Genomic DNA, 25,746 nt, shown 5'->3' with positions numbered 1-25,746 from the left:
GTGGCGGAACTCACTTACTTCGGCACGCTGCAAGAGATTTTGAGGATCGATTACAGAGGATTTTTTGTCGACTTGTTCGACGTGCAATGGTTCAAGATAATCATGGAGGGTCGAAACGCTACTGTGCGTAGAGGAGAGTCTGGTTTTCTTGAGGTGGATTCTACTAAGAAATGGACTGACCTAAGAGACACTTTCGTACTACCCGAGCATTGTGAACAAGTAAGTATATAAATAGTTAACATCCCCCTTTTACAAGTTATGTGCTTGAAAGCTCTCATGTAAGTTATGTGGCTCTGGCAGGTAGTATTTCATCCTACAAAGTCTACATCAAACTGGTGGTACGTCATAGAGGTAGCCCCTCGTAGTGCAAGGACGTATGAAGGCTACCATGTACCAATCACAACGACATCAATGGAGGAGATCAGAGAAGATGCTCAATCAGAAGCCGCTGCGGTGGTGCCAGACGAGCATCAAGATGCTACTACTCTATATGGGGTGCATGCAGAGGAGCTACAAAATGAAACAGAGGATATGTGTTTAAACGGAGAGCTCTATATAGATATAGGAAGTTATGCTGAGTTATGCGAGGATGAGAGAGAGATCTCTTAAAGCCACAAATATTGTATTTGAACAATTTTGCTCCGTGCTGTAAAAGCTCTGGCTCTCTAAGTAGCTTCCATGGTGTATAACGCTCTTTTCTACTCGCGCTCACATCTTTTGATTGAAAATTCTGAGTTTTCGACTTGCCTCTTCTATCACTCGATTCATTGCGTCATTGTATTTATATGCGTCATTACGTCATTGTATTTAATGGTCTTTGCGTCATTGTCTACACTATTCATTCAATATTAAGTTTAAATATTCGTGTGTTTAATGCAGGTATGGATGATGAGGAGTTTCTTTCTTCTTTGTCACCGCAGCAGAGACAGTGGTACGTGGAGCGTCATCGCTCTGGCGCATCATCGCGCGTTCCTACACCATCCGCATCTCCCTCTCTTTCGGAGCATTCGGCGCGCTCTGAAGCTTCGGCGTCGACGAGACGAGCGTCACACTCGTCTAGACACCGGCGCTCTAGTGGTGGCGGTGGCGGTTGTTGTGGGGATTCCGCCACCGATGCCTCCACACCGCCTCGTGTTCGACGAGGCTCTTTACCCTCCCCTTCTTTGCCCGCCCCCACACCATCTACGCCAGGTTTTGCACGGCTGACTGTTCCTAGAAGCTACACACCTCTACCTACTCCGCCAGGAGCCACCCCACTCGACACTCCTCGCTTCGGCGCCCAGACGCCGGTGGAGACACCTGACGTCCGTACCCCCATCGACACGCCGCTAGAGACCCCTGCCGGGACACCCAGGTTCACGCGTCACCGGCCAGAGGGCTTGCCTTACTCCGTCGACATCAGCGGTGGCATCATCATGGATGATGACGGCAAGAAGGTGATCTCGCGCATGCGTGGTCTTTGCTCTCAGCTGTTTAGACACTATATACTAAACAAATGGAGTGAAGTACCAAGTGATTTAAAAATTAGAGTCATCAGCATACTTCATGATGAGTTTCCCGTTCCAACACGGGATCAGCGCTTCAATGAAGACCTGATGAAGATTCGAATGCGCGAATACTGCAAACACAAGCGTTTCGAAGTGCAAAAAGCAATCAAGAATGGGTGGAATAGGCCAGATTGGCTGGCCAAAGAAGATTGGAAGAATGCGAAGAAAGCAGCGCGCGAGAATCCCGACAAGTGGAAGCAACAAAAGGATGCAGCCAGAGCGCGAGTAGAGGCAGGGAGCTCGCACCACTTGGGGAGCGGTGGATGGGCATCATTTGAGGCCGATTTTGTAAGTCTTTTCACATTGCTCTTTATGCATGTTCGATAGTTTAGGGTTTATGAGTTTTTTAGTTCTAACATAATGAAATCTTTGTATGTTTTGACAGTGGTCGATGACAGGACGTGATCCCACACCGTACGAGCGCGAGTACGCAGGCAGGAAGGGCTTAAACGCCCTGATGGACATTCTCAGTTCTCGCGGCGGCATGGTTAGTATTAGGGTTTACTCTTTTTTATTTTTTGTATTGTTTTATAAATGTCGTTATATGGGGTTTATGAGTTTTTTAGTTCTAACATAATGAAATCTTTGTATGTTTTGACAGTGGTCGATGACAGGACGTGATCCCACACCGTACGAGCGCGAGTACGCAGGCAGGAAGGGCTTAAACGCCCTGATGGACATTCTCAGTTCTCGCGGCGGTATGGTTAGTATTAGGGTTTACTCTTTTTTATTTTTTGTATTGTTTTATAAATGTCGTTATATGTTTATATTTACTGAAAACTGTCTTATTGTCTTTTTTTACAGAATCCGACAGATACGCCGCTTGGACGCGATGAGACATCTGATTAGACGACGTCAGTTTAGTCGTAGCTAGATAGCATTAGTTTAGGGTTTCTCGTAGCTTATGTATCATGAGACGGATTTTATACGTCTTTTTGAACCATGTATATTATTACATTTGTCACCGCAATTTCTTTTGCCAATCAATTCTTTATGCCTATGATGTTGTACAATTGTCATTATTACATTTGCCAATCAATTCAGTTTGCCTATGATGTGTACAATTGTCAATTTTGCAAACAATGCGTCTTGTGGGTGACTATTTTGGGTCTATTATCTACCTTTGCACTTTTTTTAAAAACTGAATCAAGTACAATATGGTTGATGGGTGGCAGGGCATTCAATGCCCTGCCACCAAAAAAATATTCTCTCAGGCGTCGCTATAAGCGTCGCTATTTATGGCTCTGTAGCGTCGCTATATGCGTCGCTATACTCTTCTGTGAGAGCGTCGCTATAGGCGTCGCTATAGGCGTCGTTATGAGCGTCGCTATATAGCGACGCCTATAGCGACACCTATAGCGACGCCTATAGCGACGCTCTCGTAGCGACGCTGTTAGCGACGGTTTTAGCGACGCCGGGGGTTATAAAAACCCAATGTATTTCCGTCGCTAACAGCGTCACAAGAGCACACAACCTCTTGTAGTGAGAAGATCCTTAACTTGGCGTAGTTAACCAAGTAAAACCTGATTTTTATAAACCCAAGTGCCGTTTATCTGCCTTATCAAAAGCAAAGCATCGCCAAACACGTTTAGGTGCTGAATTCCTTGTGAAATACATTGTTCCAACCCAAGAATGAGGGCTGCATATTCTGCTTCATTGCTGGAGTGGGAGTGTAATAACTACCGAATGGAGAACACTCTTTCTTGTTGCTCATTGAAAATGACTATGCCAGCTGCTGCAGACTGGTCCACTGTTCTTTTGTATTCTCCATCAAAGAATAGAGAGTGAGCTCTTTCTAGCTTAGGACTTTCTACCATTGGTGTTTCTTCTTTTTCTTCCGTGTTGACCTTCAGCTTCTTCTCATAGTGGCGATGAGTGAGTATTCCCTCTAAACTAGCCCTAGTGGAGTTTTCTACTTGCATGGTGTAGTCAAACTCTTGTAATCTCACTAGCCATTTATAGATCCTAGATGAGACATCCATGTGTCGCATTACAGATGGGAAAACCTCCTCCATTGTCAAGATTACAAAGGGTCTAAGCAGAAGATAGGAGCGGAACTTTGTGGTAGCAAACATTAGTGCAAGAACCGTGTGTTCTACTTTGGTAAATCCCTCTTCTCACGGGGTCATGACACGACTAGAGAAGTAAATAGGACGCATGAAAGCAGTTTGGGGGTCCTTTTGCATTAGCAAGGCTCCGAGTGTATCACTTCCTACACTAGGGTTCACATAAAATGGCTCGTCCCACTTAGGGGGTGAAATGGTGGGAAGCGTGGCTAGGATTTGCTTCACCTCTATAAATTTCTGCTCATTTTCCTCACTCCATGATAAGACATCCCTCTGGGTGACTTGTTGTAGGGGAAGAACCACTTGAGATAGCAAGTGAATGAACCTGCTTAAGTATCTTACCTTCTGAAGGAAAGAAACCAACTGCTTAGCTGTGGTGGGTGATGACAGAGATACCAAAGCTTGAATCTTGCTAGGGTGAGCCTCATTCCCTTTTGCTGAAATTACATGGCCAAGGAGAGTGACTTTGCTTTCACCAATGTGACACTTATCCACGTTGATATGGCCACCCAAGGTTTGCAGCCTCGTTAAGCCATCATAGACTTTGCTTAAATGGAGGGCTCGTGAACTATAGATGCAAAAATCATCTATGAAAACCCGTATTGATGTTCCAAAGTAGGGTTGGAAAACAAAGGTTACATAGAGCTGAAATGTGGCCGGAGCGTTAGTGAGGCCAAAAGGCATCACTCTGTAAGAAAAACATCCCCAAGGTGTGATGAAGGTTGTCTTCTTCAGATCTTCTTCCGAAATGCTAATCTGGAAATATCATGAGTAGCCATCGCACACTGTGTATCGCTCGTGTCCCGCCACTTCATTGAGAATTTCATCCTGGAATGGGAGGGGAAAGTAATCCCTCTTCGGGGCTGCATTGAGAGGTTTATAGTACACATAGAATCTCCACTTCCCATTCTTCTTTGGTGTGACTACTACTGGGGAGACCTATTCTGAGTCTTTGACAGGGTAGATGAAACCTGCCTGTAGCAAACTTCTCACTTCTTTAAGTAGTGCCTCTTGTTGGATTACTCCAAGTCTTCTGAGCCTTTGCACCACAGGTTTACTGCCTTCCTTGAGTTTTATGTGGTGTTGTACCACTGTGATTCCTGTGATCTTGTCATAGCCATCAATGAGTAGTGTAGCGAAATTACCTAGCATGGAGACATATTCCTTCCTTTCTTCATCGGTTAACTCATTTGAGAGCATCTTTTGTAATTTACCTGCATCCTCTAAGGACTACGTACCTGTTGGTTCCTCTTGGCTTGTCAGGGGTGTTTCAGATTGTGTTAATCTTTTTGGGTCTTTAAGAATGATCCCCATCAGTTCAATGCTATTGTCACTCCCGTCAGTGGTGGTTGTCTCTTCTCCTGAGGTAGACGAATTGTCGCTGGTGGATTCATCTTCTGAAGCCTCCAAGATCATGTTGCATTGCTTCCCAGTCCTCGTATCGTAGAATATGGACTTCCCTTTAGCGTCCTTCATCTGAATCATTCTGGTGCTCCAGTCTTGCTTAGCTTCCATTTCCATGAGCCAGGGTCACCCAAGAATGATAGAGTAGCCCTCCTCTTTGTGTGGCATGACAAAGATGTCTACCTCCACTTCTGTAATGAATGATTTTACTTTGACCGCATTCACAATGCCCGTGCATTTCACTCTTACATTGTTTTCCATTTTGGCTCGGCAGGGTGCCAGCCTACTTACCCCTAGACCTAGATGGTGCATCATTTGTTCACTCATGACGCATATTTGTGTGCCACCATCTATGTATACTTTTGAGATGCGTTGCCCCTTGATGTGGGCATGCATAGTTGGTAGGATGTCGTCGAGATCCCTTCCACAGATAGACCCAGCTATCCTTGGTCTTGATTTCCTAGTACTCACCATTTTTGTCCATTGCCTCCTCATTCTTGGTGCAAGGTGGAGTAATTGGGGCCAAGTTATCTTCGGTCCTTGCATCAAAACATCCTGAACTAAGTCATAGGGTTTTGCATACTCACCTAGTGAGAAATCCACGATGTCTATCTTCCGTTGCGGCTTAGCTGCTTGCTTGCTAGACTCGGTCTTCCCTTTCATTTTCTCTTCTCTTTGAGAGGCTTCCTCGTGCCTGGCATGCTTCACTCCCATAGCATCCACTTCTTCTACCTTTGCTTTCCCTTTGTGCTTCTCTCGAACTGATTCTTCTACCTTTGCCTTCCCTTTAGACTCTAAGCTAATAACACTCACCGCTTGGTTTACAGCAGGTGGTGGGGGTAGTGGTGGAATGAGAGGTTGTGGTGGTGGCGGTTGTTGTGTAGGTGGTCGAAGGATCTCAACCGAAGGGATCGGCCCTGGTTGCCTCGGTGGTGGTGGTCTTGCCCTTGGCGGAGAGATCTGATTCTGTCTTCCCTCTCTATTGAAATTTTGCCTCCTTGGATGTTTGCAGTAGTACATACCATTGTCGTCTTCCCCGCAATTCTAGCAGTGGTACTCTTGGTTCTGCCTTCGTTGTCCTCTTCCTTGTTCTGGATTTCTGATAGGTGCATGCCCTTGCTGCACCAGATGCACGGATAAACTCTCTAGTTGGGTAGTGATGCGACTCAGCAGGTCTTGTTGCTCCTCTGATGCCTCTTGCGGTTGGGCTCTATGACTGGCTGTTGCAGTCACTGGGGTTGGTCAGGCCGAGCTTGTTTCCTCTAAATCGTTTACTCTTGCTTGCATGCGCAACTTCTTGTCTTTAAGGCGTGCTACTTCTACTGCCAACTCATATGCTGCAGGAAACCTTCCCTTCACCTTCTCTCTAAGCAGCGACCACATGCCAGCAATGAAACGGTCCTTCTTTAGGAAATTTGGTGCTCCTTCGCCTTCCTCTAGTAAGGTAACCCATCTCTCCCATAATTCCACAAATTTGGACTCGTAGGTGGCATATTCTAGCAGACTTCCCTGCTTCAATTCCGTCAGTAGCTGCCATAGCTTCTCCGAGGTTGTGCCTCCACCAAACCTCTTTACAAAGGTAGCCTGTAACACATCCCATGCATTCTTGGTAGCATGGGGCAATGAATTGTACCGGGACTTGGCCTCTACTTTCATCAGTAGAGGAAAAATTCGAAGTCGTGAAGCATCGTCATCTTTGTTGGAGACCACACAAGCAATGTCGAAATCATCCAAAAAGTCGGTGGTGAGATCTTCTCCCTTCTTTCCACTGAACGTGGGGAAAGAAACACTTGCGATGGTAGTGACTCAGGAAATTACAAACTTCTTTTTTTATATTATTATTATACTAACAACAGTAGCGGCTCATAGCGGCTTTTAATAGAGTTGGATGGATAGATTAAAACAGGATAAACATAGAAACATTAAAGGAATGGTGGTAATCCAATATGGGGAGAATGATAGGGTTTGGTGAATTAAGGATTTCTCCTAGCACCGCCGCACCGAATAGGTACACGATCTTCTGTTGGTAGAAGATTTTCCTATCTACATAGATATTCACATGCATATACTGCAGGAATCTGAACGGGAATGCTATCGGTCCGTTTTTCATCATGCGCAGAGGGTGGAGTACTTACTTATACTCTTACCATGCCAGTGTTGATGAGTCGACCCATCCACAGGAGGTCGTCGCCTTTCATGGGCTCTACCTTTCCTTCGTCGCTCAGCACGTACGGGGTGATGGCGACATGTCTAAGCACTCCCAACCTTTTGGCTAGCAGCAACTGCAAATAATTACCGTAGTCGGCGTGTTGCATGAATTCCACTCCATTCAGCTGCAACTCGTCTCCAACCCACTGGGTTTCACCCGTGGTGGAGAGCTCTCAGGATAAGTTGTACAGTGAGAGGAGGAAGACCCTCTACCCGTCTTCCAAAACAGCGAGAGCAGTAGCAGAACCACTCTGACGTAGGGCATGGGAACCTTCTTACCACTTCTTCTTCAGGATTGTCGAAGTGGACTGGTAGTACTCACATGCGTCGTGCGAGTCGGTAGGCGACCTTCCACCGCTTAGCTTCGGATGACTTCCTCTTTGGCAAGCTGGGTACGACCCGGCTCTCTGAGCTTGAAGCACTTTCTTTGCCAGATGCTTCTCCCTTTGGGGTCATGTGTTTCCAAACTGGCTTAACCTTTCCTTACCTTTGGCTCGAGCAGCCCCTTTATGCCATTTTGGAGTAAAGGTTATAACTTTGATTGCAGTTTCCTTAGGGAAGAGAGGTCTTACCGTTTTCCTTCCTCCTTTGATGTGGATGACTTCTTTGCGGTGAATGTAGATGTAGACGATTTTAGCTCCTTCGCTGCCTTCGTTGCTGGCACTCATTGACAGTGTGTTTTGATTGACAACAGTGATAGCACTTTATAGACCTCCTGCCTGATGCTCTCAATTTGTGGTTAGAACGAGCAACACGAGATGGGGAGCTTACCTCTTGAATACTCACAACACTAGACCCTGGCAGTAGTACTTCAATGAAGGCGGCTAGTGCCTCCTTAGTCTCCTCCCCTTTCGTCCTCCAGTTAGAAAATTCCTTCAGCCATTCGTCCATGATTCATGAGGTGCGTTGCTTCCAGCATTGTAAACTGAAGGTTCCTTAGAATCCCTCCTCGCCGGGGGCACCAAATGATGGGAGCAAAGCGAGACACGAACCCCGACGGCCTCTAAAACGCCGGGGACTGATGGTACACCTCGAGCTGGTCACGGTAAAGCAAACAGGGGGCACCGCCTAGCTTTGAGTGGCTTAGCATGCAGACCATGGTGATGTGAACACCACAAACTTACACACATACAGTGTGTGTTGTGTGTGTGTGTGTGTGTGTGTGTGTGTGTGTGTGTGTGTGTGAGAGAGAGAGAGAGAGAGAGAGAGAGAGAGAGAGAGAGAGCATTGACAATTGATAAAAACCCTTGGGGGTGTGAGGGAGAATTATTTTCTTGCAGTATTTACAATGACCTTCCTTCCAGTGAGGTGACACACCGTGGTGATAGAGAGATAGGGAGAAGAGATGGTGATCTACTTGGTGCGTTCTCTAAAGACGACTCGATGATATTGAAACTCACTGCCAAGAATGTGTATGTGTGTGTGCATCGACCATTGAGGTCGAGAGGTGGACGTAGCTCCCTTCACATGGTGTAATTCCCAAAACAAACCATCACACAAGTCCCCTCTCCGTGATGCCAATAGTGTCAATTCCTCCCACTAAAACTCTACCAAATGCTGACCTCTCATGAACCCCCCCCCGATAGTGACCTCTTAGTGCCCTTTTATAGGTGTTGACTGCTTGGATTAGGGTAATCCCGGTTTGATTAGGGTAAGCTAATCGGAGAGACAAAGCAAGGCGGTGAGCCCGGTGTGGTTGACCCTTGCTTTGTCTTGGGAGTTATTAAAAATGAAAACCTCTACGTGGGCCTTTGTGACCATCACCTAGAGAGAGGGAATTTACAAATTGGGAATTTTACAAGGCTTGGGTGAAAACTGAAAAATGATGATGATAACCTACGGTTTACTGAAAATGGTGTCGTGGTTGCATGATACCGGCGAATGGTGGCTTGCCGGTGCATCGGTGTAGCGCGTACGACTTTTCGGGGTCGGCCAGGGCATGCCTTCGGCGCCTTTGTTCTTTTTGTTGTCGGTGTCGCGTGATTCGGCCGCCTTCGTTCTTTGTCGATGTCGTTCACCTTTCCTTCTTCTTTTATGCTGTGAGTGTAAGTATATGCGTGTGTGTGTATGTGTATACGAATATGTATGTGTATAGGCGTGTATAAGTGTGAGTATGTGTATATGTATAGGTGTGTGCGCGAGCGTGCGTGGGAACGGGGGGTGTATGTATATAAATATATACTTATATATTTAGTTTTTTTTTTCGGTTGGCGATGCAGAGACGGGGGGTGAAGATGGAGTGAGAGAGGGGGTGGGTGCGCAGCGTCTCTGTGTGTGTGTTGCTTGACGGCGGCGCCTACGGGCTAGTGTACAGAGCGCGAGAGAGGGGGTGAAAACGGGCCGCCTGCGGCAGGCTGTGTACAAAGCGCGAGAGAGTGGGGTGAGGTGGTAAAGGAGGGGAGAGGGGATAGGGGGGGGTGATGTGTGGCTATGTATGGCCGAGAGCCCGCGAGGTGGGTGTGGGCGAGCGCGAGGCCCGTAGCTAATAGAGGGCGAGACAAGGGGGGGGGGAATGTAGTCCACGAGAGAGAGAGAGAGAGAGAAACCGAATGTTATAGAGAGAGAGAGAGAGAGAGAGAGAGAGAGAGAGAGAGAGAGAGAGAGAGAGAGAGAGAGAGAGAGGTGCTTAGTGGCCTAGCAGTGGTTCCCACCAAGGAAAAAGAGGGAGAGAGAGGGGAGTGTGAGATTGTGAGGGGAGGGGTGAGAGGATAGGGTGGGAGTTTAGAGGATAGAGAGAGAGAGAGAGAGAGAGAGAGAGAGAGAGAGAGAGAGAGAGTGGGGGAAAGGTAGAGAGAGAGATTTTTTTAAACGTGTACGGGACCGCTTCTAAGAGAGGGTGAAAGAGAGCTAGATTTAGGGCTAGGTGAAGATAGGGGGGGGGAAAGAGATGGTCCGCAAGGGTTGGGGAAGAAACAGAGAGGGGGGGGGGGGGTATAAGGCCGAAGACGGTGTGGACGAGGGGGGGGATATAATGTAGCGGCCTGCCGGGGCTGGGGTGTGGACAAGTAGAGAGAGAATGAGAATCTTTGAAAGAGGGAGAGAGAGAGAGAGAGAGTATATCATATCTGTGGCGGCCCGCCGCCGGCGGGGGTGTGGACAGAGGCTTAGGCGTCTCATGCGCCCACCACGCCGCATGATGCAGCGGTGGAGCAGGAGAGAGAGGGAATATTTGGCGGAGCCGAGCAGTAGGAGAGAGAGCTTGTCTTTTGGTGATAATGGAGGGGTGTGGGTCCCGCTAGTGGTTACCTTGGGGGGGGGAAGGTATTGGTGAATGGTAAAGAGTTTTTTTTTTTCTTTCTCTTTTGGTAATAAGCCTTCCTTTCCTTAGGGTGTGGTTTTCACGGTCACGGTTTCGAAAACCGACCATCAATGAGTACTTGTCAACTAATTTTCTCCCGCTCAAGATCATCATCATGCCTTATGCAATTAATGTATTAATTAATTGGCTGCAGAGAGAACATGCATGTACCATCAGGAAAGCCCTACTATACCTAATTCTTCTTCTCTACCTACATCTCCCTCTTGGAGTGTCCAACTACTTAAAACAATTCTATGTTGGCGAGGGACTGTTTCAAGTAGTGTCCGACTCTAAGGGATAAATGTAGGTAGAGGTGTATGAGCCTATAATTGGAACACACTCTAGCTCAAGACCTTCATCATAACTTATGCAAATAATGTATTAATTAACTAGTTGCAGAGAGATATTTTGTGTACCCTCGGGAAAGCCCTACATTACATTTCAAGGGGTTGGAGCAGGTCTCACCACCATGAGCTCCCATGACACGGTCGTGAGTAGTGGTGAGAGTGTGACCCAACATATTGATCTTAGTAGTTGAGCAAGATCCTGGGAGAATCTTTATACGTTGACAACAGGACACTGTTATGCATGTATTAGACCTAATTATCCCCGTCTAACTGCATCTCCCTCGTGGAGCAGGCCACTACTTGAAACAATTTCGCGTTGACGCGGGACTGTTGCTTTAAGGGGTAGATGTAAGTAGAGGGGGAGAGTGTATGAATGAGCCTACAACTCCAACACGCTGGATACTGAATTGTGGGTGTAAAAAATAACAAAGAAACTAGTAGATGACTTCCAAAACTATCACATCATGGCATCAAACTTAAAACTACATCCCCCTTAGTCCCTTAACCTTCATCCCATCTCGGTGCAAGACATTGCTTGAAACACTCCCGCATCGATATGGGGGGATTGTCTCGCACTGGGAGGGAGATGAAGGTTGAGGGGAAGCATCTAAAATATTGCACTAAATTAAGAAGAGGATCTTCCTTGAGACAAAGCAATGTTTAATTTTCCTGATTAAACTGACCACAACTCTCCAACCCGCTTCAAACATCTTGGATAGAGAATGAAAGGTCTTGCATAGCCGTGGGATAGTTTTGGACAATGCCCCAAGGAGTTAGATCAGAGGTAATGATGCCGCTTCAAGCGTGCAAATAAAAATTGTGAGAGAAAAAAGTTTTTGCCAGATAAGTTTGGGGGAGATGAATTCTTCAAAGATGGTATGCCCTAAGTTTGGGGGAGATGCACCAACATAAATATATGTCCTTCTTTTAGATCAGAATTTTATGTCCCCGTGTTAGGGCCTTCAGTTTCAAAATGTCAGGCAAACAAAATGACTTATGCCCTAATGAAAAAAAAAGCTTATTAAGTCAAAGTGTTACTTTTTTTTTTTTAAAGGATTCTCCTCTTCTCCCAAAAGTGTTGTCTCTTGCTCTCCTGCATTGTCTCTTTGAATGGGTCAGTATTTCTCTCTCTTCTGTCGTGATTGTAGGTAAAAGCTTGTGCTTATCTTTGACATGCGATAGCACACCATCACATTAGAAGCACTAGAAGTTTGTTTTGAATTAGAGAATGTGAACGCCTGGCGATGAAAGAACTCTGTGAAAATGAATTTCTTCTTGGCCATGGTATCGCGATCGTCTAGTCCTTGACCTCCTGCCCTGCATTACCAGTTAATGCACAAGAGCACCCGCCATCAAAGCTGAGCGTTCACATGCATAGTGCTTGCACTGCTGACTGTGCTGTGTTGCCTTCAGAGTTTGGTAAGGACGTTATGTTGCGCATGTAACCCACTACCCCCTGGCCGTCCGCGTCATCTCCTAGGCCACTTGTCCCATCCAGCACGTTGGCGGTGTTCGCAGAGCTTCATCGGCTGCCCTTCTCGCAGGCTGAAATCGCGATTATTGACTATGCGATTATTGTCTAAGCCCCCTTTTGTGTTAATAATCGTTCTTGCTTTGCTGCCCTAACGATTATTAGCTTTAGTAAGTGATTTTTGAGGCGGACTGCTACATCATATTTTCCCAAAAACATCCCCCCATCCCCCCCCCCCCCCCCCCCCCCCCCCTCCACACCCTCTTCGGCCTATACCCCTACACCCCCCCCCCCCCCTCTGTTTCTTTCCCAACCCTGGCGGACCATCTCTTCCCCCCCCCCTATCTTCACCTAGCCCTGAATCTAGCTCTCTCTCACCCTCTCTTAGAAGCGGTCCCGTACACCTTTAAAAAATTCTCTCTCTCCACCTCACCCCCACCCTCTCTCTCTCTCTCTCTCTCTCTCCTCTAAACTCCCACGCCTATCCTCTCATCCCTCCCCTCACAATCTCACACTCCCCCTCTCTCTCCCTCTTTTTCCTTGGTGGGAACCACCACTAGGCCACTAAGCACCTCTCTCTCTCTCTATAACATTCTCTCTCTCTCTCTCTCTCTCTCTCTCGTTGACTACATTCCCCCCCCCTCCTCTCGCCCTCTATCGGCTACTACGGGCCTCCGAGCCTCGCGCTCGCCCCACACCCGCCTCGCGCGCTCTCGGCCATACACAGCCACACATCACCCCCCTCTCCCCCTCCCTCACCACCTCACCCCACCCTCACCCCCTCTCTCGCGCTCTGTACACAGCTCGCAGGCGGCCCGTTTTCACCCCCTCTCTCGCGCTCTGTACACTAGCCCGTAGGCGCCGCCTTGAAGCAAAATACACACACACATGCACGCACGCTATGCACCCACCCCCTCTCTCACTCCATCTTCACCCCCCCGCCTCTGCGTCGCCAACTGGAAAAAAAAACTAAATATATAAGTATATATTTATATACATACACCCCCGTTCCCACGCACGCTCGCGCACACACCTATACATATACACATACTCACAAACACACACGCATACTTATACATGGCTATACACATACATATTCGCATACACATGCACACACACACGTATATACGCACACTCATAGCATAAAAGAAGAAGTAAAGCCTAACGACATCGACAAAGAAAGAAGGCGGCTGAATCACGCGACACCGACAACAAAAAGAAAAAAGGCGTCGAAGGCATGCCCCGGCCGACCCCGAAAAGACGTACACGCTACACCCACGCAGTGGCCAGCCATCATTCGCCGGTATCATGCAACCATGACACCATTTCAGTAAACCGCAGGTTATCATCATCATTTTTCACTTTCACCCAAGCCTTGTAAAATTCCCAATTAGTAAATTTCCACTCTCTAGGTGATGGTCACAAAGGCTCACCTAGAGGTTTTCATTTTTAATAACTCCCAAGACAAGTAAGGGTCAACCACACCGGGCCCACGGCCTTGCTTTGTCTCCCCGATTAGCTTACCCTAATCAAACCGGGATTACCCTAATCCAAGCAGCCAACACCTATAAAAGGGCACTAAGAGGTCACTATCGGGGGGGGCAGTTCATGAGAGGTCAGCACTTGGTAGAGTTTTAGTGGGAGGAATTGACACTATTGGCATCACGGGGAGAGGACTTGTGTGATGGTTTGTTTTGGGAATTACACCATGTGAAGGGAGCTACGTCCACCTCTCAACTCCAATGGCCGATGCACACACACATACACATTCTTGGCAGCGAGTTTCAATATCATTGAGTCGTCTTTAGAGAACGCACCAAGTAGATTCACCATCTCTTCTCCCTATCTCTCTATCACCACGGTGTGTCACCTCGCCGGAAGGAAGGTCATTGTAAATACTGCAAGAAAATAATTCTCCCTCACACCCTCGAGGGTTTTCATCAATTGTCAATGCTCTGTGTGTGTGTGTGTGTGTGTGTGTGTAATTTTGTGGTGTTCATATCACCGTGTTCTTCGTCCTAGGTGGTGCCCACTGTTCGCTTTACGGTAACCGGCTCGAGGCGTGCCATCAACCCCTGGCGTTTTAGAGGCCGTCGGGGTTCGTGTCTCGCTTTGCTCCCATCATCATGATATACGAAGGAAGGTAGAAAGGCCTGCCACAATCTGGATGATAACACGTTGGCATTTCCAGTGGAGACGGTGTCCACAGCAACTTGCATGCTTGCAAAGAATTGTGCTCTAGATCCCTCCTTTCCCACCATCAGGGTTCGCCCACAGCTAGCAGCTCATGTGTTACCCCACTACTGTACCTCTATCCTTGTAACTCGACTCTAGCTCTCTGGACTTGCAGGATTCTTAGCCAAAGCCATTGGCTGGCACAACCGAACAACAAGGGCTAAGCTAAGATCTTTTTCATATATTCAGAGAGATTTACAAGCATCAACGTGTAGTGTACAGGTTTCATTATCATCTCAACATTTCCAATAGAGGAAGGGGGGGGGGGGGGGGGGGGGGGGGGGGGGGGGGGGGGGGGGGGGGGTAAGCTTAAGATAAATCCCAAGCGTCTACGACCACATGGAAAAGTGAGGGTGAGACACATAGCACGAGAGCACCGTGGGGGAGTAGGCATTTTACTCATGCCATGTGTGCAAGCAGCTTGTGATTTATCCTTAGGCGGGGGGGGGGGGTAGGAGACCCCTGTGCAGTACACACAACTACTGTATCACTTGCATCCTCAAACTCCTTGCTCTATCTCTCCAGCTATTCTCTCTCGCAAATTAACAGTAAGACTTTAACGCCCACCCTTCCATCTCTTAACATATGAGCTCACGTAATCCGCCTTCGGTGGGTCATGTTCGCTCTTACCAAGGGGTCATTCTTATACAGTTTTCAAGCTCACTCACATGAGTATATGTGAACGTACCTAAGTGTGTGTGTGTGTGTGTGTGTGTGTGTGTGCAATATATGTGTGTACGTACCTAAGTGTGTGTGTGTGTGTGTATGCGCGCGCAATATATGTGTTTGTGTCGAGTGGATTTCACTTGCTTTTACTAATGGACCAATGTTATACGTATTTTAAAGCTCAAACATGTGAGTATGTGTGTACGTACCTAAGTGTATATATAAATATACGTGTGTTTGTGCACATGTATGTGTCTATCCTTATATATCTCTCCATGACACACATCATATTCTTTCTATCTCTCCCATGGTGGCATCCCTCACCACACCTCTGTGTGTGTGTGTGCGCCATCACCTCTCTCTCTCTCTCTCTCTCTCAATGGCAGAGAGAGAGAGAGAGAGAGAGAGAGAGAGAGAGAGAGAGAGAGAGAGAAACTATGGAAGATCAAAGTAATGAAAGCTCTTTGCTATCTTTTAGAGTGGTGGCATGTATGAGGGAGAGTTACATTTGAGCCACCCGGAAACCCCCCCCCCCCTCTCTCTCTCTCTCATTTTAATGTGGACATAGTAAATCAAGAGTATACCAAGTTTAGCTTGTAAAAAATAGAACTCAATAAAGTCAACTTCAAGTACCTCATGTACTCTACAACATCTTGCACTATAGCATCATCATCTACGTAATTGAACCATAATTAATAGTTTTTCCTCAAACCATAATCAAAATCAGGCAAGAAGTTTGTATCCAGAGAGCGAGAGTGAGAGAAGAGTACATTCTAAGATGTGTGTCAAGCTACATAAATTCTAGCACTCAATGTATGTCAAGGTACATAAATGACCATCAGCGTCAATAAAATAAGGTCATAGAAGCATAACTTGATGTCCGCATTATCCAAAATCGCATGTGATACACACTTTACCCAAGGCATCGAGTAGAGTGATGCAGCACATACATCTCTATCTCCAGTCGGAACAATTGGAGGACATTTGTCACCATATGAATATAGTGTATTAAGTTGGAGTTGGTCCCCCACCTCTCAACACTCACATTGCCATGGCCATTATCATGGTCAATATAAACTTTAATGTGATAATATCTTTGGAAGACATTAATATGATGGTAATTAATATCCATCAAAATGTACAAAATGTATTGCCTATAATAATGGCTCATGTTTACAAAAACATACTCCATGTTAAATCATAAACTACATGAAAAAAAAAACCATTTCCAATAAATCTCATTTTGCTGTATGAACAACTTCAAAGTCTTCACCGATGGGAACAACATCATTAGCATGTAAAGGCCCCCTCCAAAACCATGGATCTATAGCACAATTGTGTAACTCATGTGAACTTTTTATGAAAAAGTTAATTATCATAGATAAAATAGTTAATTATTATAGAAAAATGTTGGTGGCTCTGTGTGCATCTAGGTCACGTATCTCTAACCAAGACAAGATAAATAAAATCAGATATTCAAGCTCTCTTAAAAACGAAGTTATATTCTTCAAAATGATAAAGTGACATGCTATTACCTGGTAAAACTCATGAATATTTCAAAATCAATATAGTATTTACCAACCAATCTCATTTAATGAAAATCTCTCTGTATGTGTGTGTGTGTGCAATGATTTTTTATATCTATTTGGGGTAGATAATGATTTTTTTAATTTATTGATGGTCCTAGTGTTTTTCTAGCCTTGAAAAATCTCTGTGTGTGCGCGCGCGCATGTGGACGAGTGCTTGTACACACAATTGAAGAATATTAACATTAGAAATTACATCGTTTTTTGCCGAGATTGCATTCAACACATTTATAAGAGTTTCAATGTTATAAACTCCCCCCCCCTCTCTTGGTTGAGTGTTTGAATATAACAATCGCTCTAGACCAAAGAGTGTTAGTGAGTTTCGGCGAAAGGGCAGTCCTTTTTGGGACATTTACCCTACTACCACCCCCTCCCCCCTCCTCTCACTCTCGATGATGATTTGGCGAAGGTCTCTTGAAATTATATTTCCCTACACCAAGTCCTCTCTCTCTCTCTCATCCCCCATATGATATGTTCTATAAAAACCATCTTTGACCAATCAATAGTGTATTCAATATATAATGCGTGTGATCGATTGTGAGAAGAGTTCCTCTCCTTCAAACTACAAATTCCAACACCAATGTGTGTGTATGTGTGTCTGGTGGATTTCACTTGCTTTTACTAATGGGCCAATCCTATACATATTTTCAAGCTCAAACATGTGAGTATGTGTGTACGTACCTAAGTGTGTCTATAAATATATGTGTGTGTGTACGCGTGTGTATGAACGTGTGTGTCTATCTTTATATATCTCCCCAATACACATCACATTGTTTCTATCTTTCCCTTGTTGGCATACCTCACCACACCACCACCACCTCTCTCTCTCTCTTCTCTCTCTCTCTCTCTCTCTCTCTCTCTCTCTGTGCCATTGTGTGTGTGTGTGTGTGTGTATGTGTGTGTGTGTGTGAGAGAGAGAGAGAGAGAGAGAGAGAGAGAGAGACCATGGAAGATCAAAGTAATGAAAGCTCGTTGATATGGTTTAGAGTGGTGGTGTGTATGAGTGAGAGTTACGTTTGAGCCATCCGACACCCTCTCTCTCTCTCTCTCTCTCTCTCTCTCTCTAGCATGGACATGGTAACTCAAGAGTATACCAAGTTTCACTTTCAAAAAATAGAACTCAATGAAGTCAATTTCAAGTAATTCATGTACTCTACAACAGATTGCACTATAAAATCATCATCAACCACATCAAACTACCTACTGGGTCGAAATTGCATCCATTAATTAATTTTCCATGAGGATTCCAAGGGAATCTAGCGATTTTAAAGCAAAAGTGGTCTACCTCCCCTCCCCCCCCCCCCACCCCCCGGGCAAGGGCGCATGGCCGTTTCTGACACAGTCGGTTGGCGCTTTCCCTTCCCTCACCATGCAACGAACAACAGACACACAGGAAAGGCACAGTTGTTGGCCAGAAAGGCGTTGTACTCTGTGAGATGCCACACACATGCCCTATCTCCAAGGCCTTGTTGCACAGTGAGCACCACAATAAGCTCGGCCTTTCAAGAGCGTAGACAAAGATGGCCACTCCAACCCTTCCTGGAATGAGCTCCACTCCTCCTCTGTTCCTGGATATCTCTTTCATCAGGCAGGATCGGCCTTGCATGCCGAGACGATGGTGACATCAAGCCCATGGCTATACCAAAGAGGAGATAGAGGATCCTCGCCTGTCTCTCTGTCTCTCTTCCTTCCACCTTCTCACCCCCGAACACATAGTAAACCAAAAAATCTTTTGCCACTAGTACCGGCTCCATTACCAAGGTTGAGGGACAAGCACAAGCAAGGGGCAGAAGACAGTGCGTGCGCAATAAATGCACCAAGACAGGAGACGAGAGAGAGAGAGAGAGAGAGAGAGAGAGAGAGAGAGAGATTCACGCACTCTGGAGAAGGGCCTTCATCTCTGACAATCGGTGATTCGTTCCTGCGTCTCCCGGTGCAGCACGAGAGAGAGAGAGAGAGAGAGAGAGAGAGAGAGAGAGAGAGAGAGAGAGAGAGAGAGAGAGACCGATAGAACAAGAGAGCACCCAGACCCTACCCTCTACCCAGATCCTCGCTGCCTTGCACCTGCCTCTCCTTGCAACCACATGTCTGCACTCCGCCAAGCTCAGGCCGACTCTGTCGTGCAGGGTCAAAATGCCCTTCAAATTTTCCAAAATTCACAAAACACCCTTAATGGTAGTGAGATTAAAAAATTTCCAAAGAAAATGTGGATTTTTATAAGAAGATCTCTCTCTCTCTCTCTCTCTCTTTCCATGCGTCATCTGCCCCTTTTTTTGCCTCAAAGCCATACAAGAATCCAAGGAGATTCCACTTAATGCAACCCTTAGAAAGATTGGCAGCGCCTACTTGAACCATAATTAATAGTTTTTTTCTCAAACCATAATTAAAATCAAGCAAGGAGTTTGTCTCTAGAGAGCGAGTGAGAGAAGAGTACATTCTAAAATGTGTGTCAAGCTACATAAATTTCAACACTCAATGTATGTCAAGGTACATAAATGACCATCACCATCAATAAAATAAGGTCGTAGAAGCATCACTTGGTGTCTGCACTATCGAAAGTTGAATGTGATTCACACTTCACCCAAGGCATCGAGTAGGGTGACCAACACATACATCTCTATCCTTCAACTGAAACAACTTGAAGGACAATTGTCACCATATAAATATCTTGTACCAGATCCCCTTTGGAATCAACAAACCCAAATACACCTGAGAGATCAAGGATGTAGTTGATGAAAGCCGAGATTCCCTATGCATGTGACACCTTCACAATCTCCTTCCGCCTCTCTTTGCCTACCAAGAAGGCGATGATCGGCATGGAAATGAATGCCAATGAGGAAACTACACATGTTGCCCAATTGGCGCTTGTTGGATTTATGCAAAGGGCTTTATCATGGTGGTATGTGTATGTAATCATGATGGTGCATGTATATATTTTGAAGGGGGGGAGAGAGACAGAGAGATAGAGAGAGAGAGAGAGAGAGAGAGAGAGAGAGAGAGAGAGAGAGAGAGAGAGAGAACAGTGAGATGATGCTTCTATGCAACAAATCAAAGACGTAAAACATGGTTCACTTTTTCTTTCGACTAATGTAGACATGAAAGTGGAGGTTAGCACATGCGTGGTAATAGTGTGCCATGTCATCAAACGATGCTTATGCGGCAGAAGTGAAGACACACTGAGATAGAGGCAAGTGTCTCATCATGAGGGGGGTGGAGCACATGGAACATATTGTGGCGGAGGGATGGGCAAATAAGGGCCGTCTCTCTTGACCCACCGCATTCAAAAAAGATTGCACTAAATTGTAAATTTTATCGTCTTCAAACTAAAAGAAAATTTCAATGGTAAATTTAAAATGTGTATGCAAAAAAGAAATTGCATTAAAGCTAGGTATGTGATTAAAACTTTTAGTATTTTTTAGCACGGAAATTGCAACAAAACTGATGGATGGCAGGTGTCTCAGCGTGAGGGGGGGTGGAGCATGTGGCAAATATTGTGGCGGTAGTAGGATGGCAGATAAGGACCATCTCTCTCGTCAAGCACTATTTAGAAAAGATTTCACTAAATTGTAGACTTTATCATCTTCAAATTTAAAATCGTTTATGTGGGAAAGGGAATTGCACTAAACGTAGGTATATGCTCAAAACTTTTAGTATTTTTGAGCACAAAAACTGCAGCAAAACTAGTGGATTAGTTGAAAGTCCATAATTGAGTCATTATGCAGGCGTATAGTTGTAACTTGTGACCAATGTGCTTAGGAAAAAATTGGGGTCAAGTGTATTTTAGCCAGCTGAAATTGTAAAATCTCGATTAGATCTTGAGCTTGCCTTTAAGAAAATCGAGAGAATTTCAAGTTTCCCCTTATTTTCAACGGTTAGGGAAAATGTATTTTTCTAGCACTGCTTGTGACTTTGACGAACCCAGATTGTGGGTATAAAATACAAATTGCAACAAAACTGATGGATGGTAGGTGTCTCAGCGTGAGGGAGGGTGGAGGACGTGGCAAATATTGTGGTGTTAGTAGGATGGGCAAATAAGGAATGTCTCTCTCGTTAAGCCGTATTTAGAAAAGATTGCACTAAATTGTAGACTTTATCGTTTTCAAATTTAAAAATGCCTATGTGGGAAGGGAAATTGCACTAAACCTAGGTATATGATCAAAACTTTTAAGTATTTTTTAGCACAAAAATTGTAACAAAACTGCTGGATTAGTTGAAAAGTCCATAATTGAGTCGTTAAATAGGCCTTGTTGTAACTTGTGACCAATGTACTACTTAGGAAAAAATGGGGGTCAAGTGCATTTTAACGGACTGAAATTGTAACATCCCGGTTAGATCTTGAGCTTGCCTTTAAAAAAACCAAGAGAATTTCAAGTTTTCCCTTATTTTCACCGATTACGGAAAATGTATTTTTCTAGCACTGCTTGTGATTTTGACGATTCGAGCTTGTGGGTATAAAACCCCAATCCGATTTCTCAACTCATCGTTAAACAGGTTCATTGTTATAGACGCTATTGTGATCTCACAAACTCTTTGTAGGTGTTTACTCCCAAGAAGCTCCTCCCCTTGCGCTCTTGAGCAGCCCGCCCCTCCATGCAGTTCACGGCCCCTTAACTACAACGCTCTCTCCCTTCTTAGCCCTTTGAGTGTTCTAGAAATGTGTGTCTCAGTGTAATATCGTGCCATTTTTAATTCCAAAACTGCCGATTGAGGGCAATGGGAAAAGGAGAAATTCCGCTCCAAAACAGAGAAATATAGTGTAAAATCTAGAAAAACATAACCTATTTTTCTAAAATTTCCTCCTGACAAAATCAAGGAACGAAATTTGTATGTTTGAAAAAGTGTTTTTTCTCGAACACGAGCTCTGACCCTCTGGTGCACCGGCCTTCTGTAGCAAGGAAGCTCGCCTCCCAACCCCCGAGGCTTTGCGCCTCTATCTTATGCACCTGGCACCTCTCGTCGCTGCTCCCTGCAGGATGCCAGAGCCCCTTTTTTAAATTTTCTCTTGCTGCTCTCTATTGCTTGTGGACTAGCCTAGCTATACCACTCGAAGGCCACACTCTCTTCTCCACCCCGGCACTCCTTTTATCTGCAGCGCTCCTTCTCCCTCCTTGTCAAGGCCTCCCGTCATGGCCCCCTTCTCCCCTGTAGCTAGCCAGGTTGTTCACGGCCTCTTCTTTTTACACAACTGGCCGCATCTCTATCCAGTTGACGATCTTGAAAGGTTACCTTTAAGAGTGGTGTGCAAGTGCTTTTCTTTGAGCAAGTAAGCACAACAATGGCGGGTGGTATTTTGATAAGTGATATGTCTAACAATGTAAAGGCAATCCTGCTGCAAGCTGAGAGCTCCTCTGAGGAACACGATGAGGATGCCATTGCTGCACAAAACAATGGACGCACACAAGAAGAAGAGTGGGACTCAGTAAACAATGGGTATAAATGGGACCAGTGTAAATGGAATGGTAGTGCATGCAGAGAACGCAAAGGGCAACATGCGACATCAAGAGGTTTTTTCATTGAAACAGTCAAAGGCTAGAAATCTGTTTTTCCAATTCAAAAAGGATGCTTCATATGCTGTTATCTGTTAAACATGGCTCATCTGCTATGGCAACAATGACTCAGACATATCCAAAGCTCTTGAAGCTTTGTGAGTAGTGTTTCTTCCAAAGTAGAAGTGGAAAACACAACAGCAATATGAACAATAATAAGCATCATAAAGGAGAAGACGTCATTCTATCTCGTAGCATATAACTAGCATAGACCCTCACTATATGCAATAAACATGCGTCTCTAGGAGCCCAGTTTCAAAGAGAGAGAAAAGGGAAAGGGGGGGGGGGGGGGGGGGGGGGGGGGGGAAGGGGGGGGGGTTAAATACGTGGCAATTTGGCAAAACTGTATGTCAATAGGCAACTTGACTCAATAGGAGCTCGTACGGGTCCCGCGAGCTCTAGTTTGATCAACAGCTTGCCAGCATCAATGGGCTATGCACTCAGTTGCAGAGCGTCTTTAAAGGAATCTCTCTCTCTCTCTCTCTCTCTCTCTCTCTCTCTCTCTCTCTAGCGTAGATTGCTAAGCATGTGAGAGATAGATTGCTAAGTATGCTAACTAGCATAAAGGGTGTTGATTAGCTTACATATTGTGTTAGCCAACATACTCTATAAGCTTACTATGGTGTGAATTAGCATACGTATTGAGTTAACTAGCATACTCTGTATGCTAGGAGGCTACTAGACATGCTAACTAGCATACTCATTCTGCTAAATAGCATACTCAGATAAGTGGGAATGCTAACGAGCATAATCGGTTCACTCAGCATACCTAGTGTTAAACAACATCCTCAGAATGCTAGTGAGCATAATCGGTATGTTAACCAGCATAAGGGTGTTGATTAGCATACATATTGTGTTAACCATCATACTTGGTAAGATTACTAGGCATGTTTACTAGCATACTCATAATGATAAACAACACACCCATGATACTAGGAATGCTAACTAGCATAGACCTTGTGTTAAATAGCATACTACAAATGCTAGTGGGAAAACTAGGTATATTAACTAGCATAAAGTGTTAATCAGCATACTTGGTATGCTAGGTGGATTATTAGGCATGCTAACTAGCATACATATTATGTTGAACACCATAACCAACATACTAGGAATGCTAACTAGTATAAACGTTGTGTTAAACAGCATACCAGGTATGCTAACTAGCATAACATATTGTGTTAGCCAGCATACTATGTATGCTAGGTAGATTACTAGCCATGCTAACTACCATACTCATGGCATGATACCTATGTTACTTATAGCGTGTTAACAAGAATTGTGAGTATTATGTACGGTGTGGTTACTAGTATCAATCTACACATGTACATGAGTATGCTATTAATCAACATATACAAGTTATTATTCACTAGAGATGCAATACATAGAATGCATAAGTTATCGCATAAGTATTTGATCAATCACTTGAGGCTTATCTAGAAGATGCATAGGGTTTTTAATGTAGCTTTTCCTCCCTACTCTCTTTCGACGAGCATCCTTCTTGTTGGGTGAAACGCAAGTCTCCTCTCTCCAAAATGTGTTGACCAATTCCTTAATTTCATATACGATAAGGCTATGACGGTGTCTCTTGTGACATGCAGCCAATGAAAACAATTGACCATCCACACTAGGTTGTGCCCACCGTGATTTTTTCTTGAACAAGGTGCGATGGCCAACTTTTACGACCCAAGAGAATTTTTGCTTACCATCATATTACAACACACCTCCATTTCTAGCATTGGAGCTAGTGGCAATAATGTTGTATGCTGGTTCTCCATATTTGTAGGTCTTTGTTGAAGTGGGGTAGAGAGATCAGCTTGGACAACTCAATAATGATGTAAGGAACAAATGCGCATGAACGCGTGTACGCACGAGAGAGAGAGAGAGAGAGAGAGAGAGAGAGAGAGAGAGAGAGAGAGAGAGAGGGAGGGAGTCTACGCTGCATATATATATATATATATATATATATTAATTTATTTATGGACATTCTAAATTCAAACTACAATTGCCTTTTGGTGTTCAATATATGCTAATAAGACCAAGTAACTAGCATTGTTTGGGACAACATTTTTAGTGACATGTTAACATGCTTTATATATATATATATATATATATATCTATGCAGCGTAGACTCCCTCTCTCTCTCTCTCTCTCTCTCTCTCTCTCTCTCTCTCTCACTTTCTACATGTGGATCTTGCTTTGTTTTTTCATTCTCTTGATAAAGTTTTCTCGGTGCTTGGTAACATGGAGGTAGGAGGGAACCCCCAGTTCCTTGACACATTGCATGTTTTCCAGATCTCATTAGTGCTGTGTGGATCCATGAGAGAATGACTGAAGCAAAGACATAAGGGAGAGGATATCACGGACAAAGAAGGGGAGTATGCAAGAGGTTGTGTAACAAAAGTATATAGAGTACTCATATATATACTTTAGAACTAATATATAGTACTCATTTTCCTTGATTTTATTTCTGCATTTGATTGTATAATTTTCTATCTTGTAAAGTGCCTTTCTTGAACTCTATGTGGTCAAAGGGGGTGGCACTTTCATACATGCCACATCGACAAGCGTTGAATCATCATGGATTATGGTTTCATGGGAAACTTTGACACAAGTTGTGATGAATCCATACATATTATGGGACTATTGGAACGATACTAACGGTCAATTTTAGAACCTTTCATACCTTCTTCTTTGAGTGCAAGTGGTTTGCAAATATTTCTAAACACCAGAGAATGGGCTCTACATGGTGGACTCTAGTGTGTATCACATGGGGAGGTATGAGAACTTAGTTTTGCCACACAATTGTGAGCAGGTGATTGTAAACCTTCTTTACCCTTATTTTTTTGTAACATAATATCAATGGCATACATTTTTCTTTTCTTTTCTGTAGGTCATCTATATCCCATCAATCCATCAACCAAAACTTTGTTTTATATTTCTTGTAGCACATCGAGGAAGAACCACATTTGCCACTAATGAAGAGGAGACCCTCTTCCACCTACTACTTTGGATGAGGGTGAGACAAGGGGACAAAGAGATCCATGATTCGATTCCCAATGCCACCAATCGGAGCGAGGATGATTGCAATCATGATGATGATGAGATGGAAGATGACAAGTTTGAGTGTAATGAAGTAGCATTCAAATCAGCCTTACATTCAGCAATATGTGCCTCATTCAGACTAGTGATCATCAAAATAATCCACATATAGAACAACGATGAGAAGTACATCACCCTCATGCTTTAAATACTAAGTTATTTCTGGTGGATTGTTATGGAAGCCTTGTTTGAACAAATGAGTGCTCGCTTTCTCAAACCAAGAATGACGAGATTGTTTCAATCCATACAAATCTTTCTTACATTTTCACAATT

The 25,746-nt window shown here is 44.7% G+C and overlaps 1 pseudogene; it reads right to left on the bottom strand.

Moving 5' to 3' along the window:
- LOC147442655 (uncharacterized) overlaps positions 1 to 21,956 on the bottom strand; it is a 36,586-nt pseudogene extending 14,630 nt beyond the window's left edge.
- Positions 21,957 to 25,746: the final 3,790 nt, after the last annotated feature.

The sequence above is a fragment of the Adiantum capillus-veneris genome, chromosome 14 (assembly GCF_014529385.1).
Source record: "Adiantum capillus-veneris isolate H3 chromosome 14, ASM1452938v2, whole genome shotgun sequence".
NCBI classification, from domain to species: domain Eukaryota; kingdom Viridiplantae; phylum Streptophyta; class Polypodiopsida; order Polypodiales; family Pteridaceae; genus Adiantum; species Adiantum capillus-veneris.
Note: the sequence above shows the minus strand (reverse complement) of the source record. Positions and strands in the feature narration are given on the sequence as shown.